The 3,478-nt window shown below is 41.3% G+C and overlaps 1 pseudogene; it reads right to left on the minus strand.

Annotated features, from left to right (window-relative positions):
* Positions 1-1,553: 1,553 nt before the first annotated feature.
* LOC132519251 (STAM-binding protein-like) lies at positions 1,554-2,896 on the minus strand (annotated as a pseudogene).
* Positions 2,897-3,478: the final 582 nt, after the last annotated feature.

The following is a 3,478-nucleotide window of genomic DNA, read 5'->3' on the forward strand; positions in this document are numbered from 1 at the left end:
AAAGAATCCTTAAAAGTAGTGTGACATTGTATTCTATGAAATCTCCAACCACAGAGCCTGCATGCCTGCACACTATCCTATGTTCTATTTGACTTAAAAAATTTTTTTTTTAATGATACTGGTATTCTTCTCCAGATGGTATAAGCTCTAAGTACAGGGATTCTGTCTTATTTACTCTAGCATCTAATACCGTGTCAGGCACACAATAGTTGTTCAAAAATATGTGTCAAATATTCATCATATGAATAATTATAATTTAGGATGGCTTTAAAGTTAGAGCTAATGGATTTCTTTTCCTTCAAACCTCTTCTCCTAATCTTTCTTATCTTAGTAAATGGTAACAGTTATTATCCAATTGTTAAGCAGAAACCTGGGCACTGCCCTTGATTCTTTCCTTTCCCTCATCCCCCCTATTTAACAAGCCCTGTAGTTGCTGTCTTGGGTCCGTCCTCCACTCCACATCAGCACCACTGTTGTGGAAGCCTGAGTCATGTCATTTCTTGCTTGGACCTCCTCAATGGTACCCTCACCAGTTTTTCTGCTTTTACTCTTGCCTTTCTTTAATCTGTTCTCTTCACAGCAGCCAGAATGATCTGAAAGCACAAATGGATCATAATATTCTACTGCTTATACCCTGTAATGGCTTCCTGCCAACTTGACAGACAATCCCCTTCCTTACCAGGGTCTACAAGACCCATCTGGTCTGGTCCTCACCTCCCTCTCCAATCCAGTCTTGATCAAGCCTTCCATTCCTTCGTTATAATCCAGCCGTGTCTGTCTTCTTGCAGTTCGCCATGCTTTCCTCCACCTCTCAGCTTTTCTTCCTGCGCTTTCTTCTACCTGGAATGAACTTCCTCCTAGTCTTTGAATGGCTGGTTTCTCACACTTCCAGTCTCACTTCTCCTTTGAGAAACCTCCCTTGAACCCCCGCCTGAGTAGGTGTCCCTTCACAGCCCCTCCTCAAGCACTTCAAATGCTTTGCATGTTTTTTTTAATATGTATAGTTGTTATTTTATTGTAGAAGAAAAAATATCCCGAAATATTTGTTAAATAACAATAACTCCTGACCAAATCATTCTTCAGGGTTCTTGGGCCTCACCATCTGGTCAAATGCAGTGAGCTCTCCCTCAGCCTTATGATAAGCTTCATTAATATTGCCATAAACCACAGAAAAACCCAAAGATTTTCTAAATGGCTTCCAAATTTCTGCATAGATGCCCTTAATTAGTCCAAAGGTAAACAATAAACAAGTTGGCAGAGAAATTAGAAGAATCTCTGAGAGGGAAAAGATGTTAACAATTGGTGAATCTAGAACAAAGGGTATATAGGTGTTCATTACAACATTTTTTCAACTTAATTTTTTAGTTATAGGCAGACTGAAAAGTTGCTTTAGCATGATCATGCTATTTTCCAGATGTGCCTAAAAAACATATTCAATTATTTCTTTTCAAACCAGAAATAGAAAATCAGTTCTCCCCCAGGTGATACGTTCTATTCTGTTTTAAAAAGCTTCCAGAGCTTTCTGGAAAGTTTACATTATGGGGCTACAGTACGATGATATGGTTTTATAGTTCTTGGGAAGTGTCTGAGTCAAACTCTCATCGAAGGTCTGTGATGGTCACTGTTCTGTCCACAACAGTCACGTGGCTGCAGCTACAGAAGAGAGGTGGATCCTTGCTGTGTGGATGAAATCCTTTCTGGTGACAGGAAGAAATCTCCTCTAGTCCATGGTCAGTTAGTCTAAAGAATCCAGTTTCCTGGAACTTGGGGGAACAAACAATGGCTATCGACTCTGGCAACACCATCTGGTAGGAGCAGTGAGCGTGTAGGTCAACACTGGAGAGGAAGGCAGTCTGCGTGGGATGAGTGTGAATCCAGCCCAGTGTGATGCCCTGCTGATCCTGTATGAGGAAAAGCTCTTCTTCGTTCTCGGTGTTGCAATAATCAGACCCAGCACTTTGCTTGGAGATGAGGATATGGGTAATGGTAAATTCATTCCTCATCAGGAATTTTCCACAGAGAATTCTGTGGAAATTTTCCACAGAGAATTCCACGTGTCTCTACTCCCCGGACAGTGTTGGCACTGGCTAACTGGAGAAACTGTGGGCAGAGCTTCCCAGGTACCACCATGTGGCGCAGTCCATCAATTGTAGGAGCTTCCGAGTTGCTCAATGCTCCAGGTTTCAAGGATCTACCCACTACAGGTGGCTTGGCAGGCCTTACAGTTGTATTACAGTCCAAAGGCTGTGTGTATATAACAGGTGCCGTGGGGAACACATCTAGGGAGGGCTTCTCTAAGTCAGGTACCAGTGGGCCGTCCAGGCCAGGTTCCACTTTCCCAAACTCCTGTACAATTTTCAGTCATTCTTTTTCTAGTTCCTGGTTCTGGATCATCTCCTCAAAGGCATGGAACTGTTGCTGCTCCAACTGTTGCTGCTTCTGTTGTGCCACCCTCTGTCTTTCCTTTTCCAGCTCTTGCTGGATGGCTACGTTTCGGGCAAATTCTTCCTCTTCCTTCTTTTTTTCTTCATTATAGTCTATATATTCTTTGGTATATCGTTTTAACAGTTCTGCTTTCAGCTCTTCTGCTTTGGGAAATGCAATCTCCTTTAATTTCTTTACTGTGTCTTTCTTTTCAGGAATGACAGCCGATTTGTAATCTCAATGCTTTGGTAGTTTCTCAATAAAAAGTGTGATATACTTGTTATAGAGGATGAACGCATGTTCAGTGTTGCCTTCTTCAGAGTAAATAGATGTCATTCGTATAATCTCCACTCCAGAGCGGAAGTACCAACGGGGTGGAATGTCTTCGTTTTATCTAGACTGCGCTACCCATCTGGGAGAGAGCCCTCACCCGGTCTTCGGGTGGGAGGCTCACATCTCCACGGTCAGACATCAGGACCAAGAAGTTCTGTCCCCTCGGACGACACTTGGCGCTTCCGGAACAGCTTTGCATGTTTTTATAGTCCCATCACTATTTGCAAAAATTAATAATTTGTTTATTATCTATCTTTGCTAGAACTTTGGAACTTTGTTTACTATAGCACCCAGTACAATGCCTGATATATATTATGTGATCAGTAAATATGAAAAATTAATTGAGTGATAGAACATCCAACTAAGTATTTTATATGTATATATAGTGCAGAGGGGAGGTAAATGGGAAAGTTTTGTTTCGGTTTAACCATAACCCTTTCTCCATTAACCCACTTACTAAGCACCAAATACGTGAAAGCTATTCTGAGGCTGTTGTGAATTCAAAGAAAGAGACCTGGTCCCTGCCCTTGTGTACTTAGAGCCTGGGAGAGAAGATTAGTATGTATATCAGTAACTATAATTCAAGAGATGATTGGAAGAGAAGTGCTCTGGAAGTTTTTTTCATTTATGTACAATTTATATTTTATCTTTTTTTTTTAAATTGCATTAGACAGTGGATAGGGGTTTCAAGGAAAAAAAATGACTTGTCTCTGGATGAATC

This window comes from Lagenorhynchus albirostris, chromosome 4, assembly GCF_949774975.1.
Source record: "Lagenorhynchus albirostris chromosome 4, mLagAlb1.1, whole genome shotgun sequence".
In the NCBI taxonomy this organism is placed as follows: domain Eukaryota; kingdom Metazoa; phylum Chordata; class Mammalia; order Artiodactyla; family Delphinidae; genus Lagenorhynchus; species Lagenorhynchus albirostris.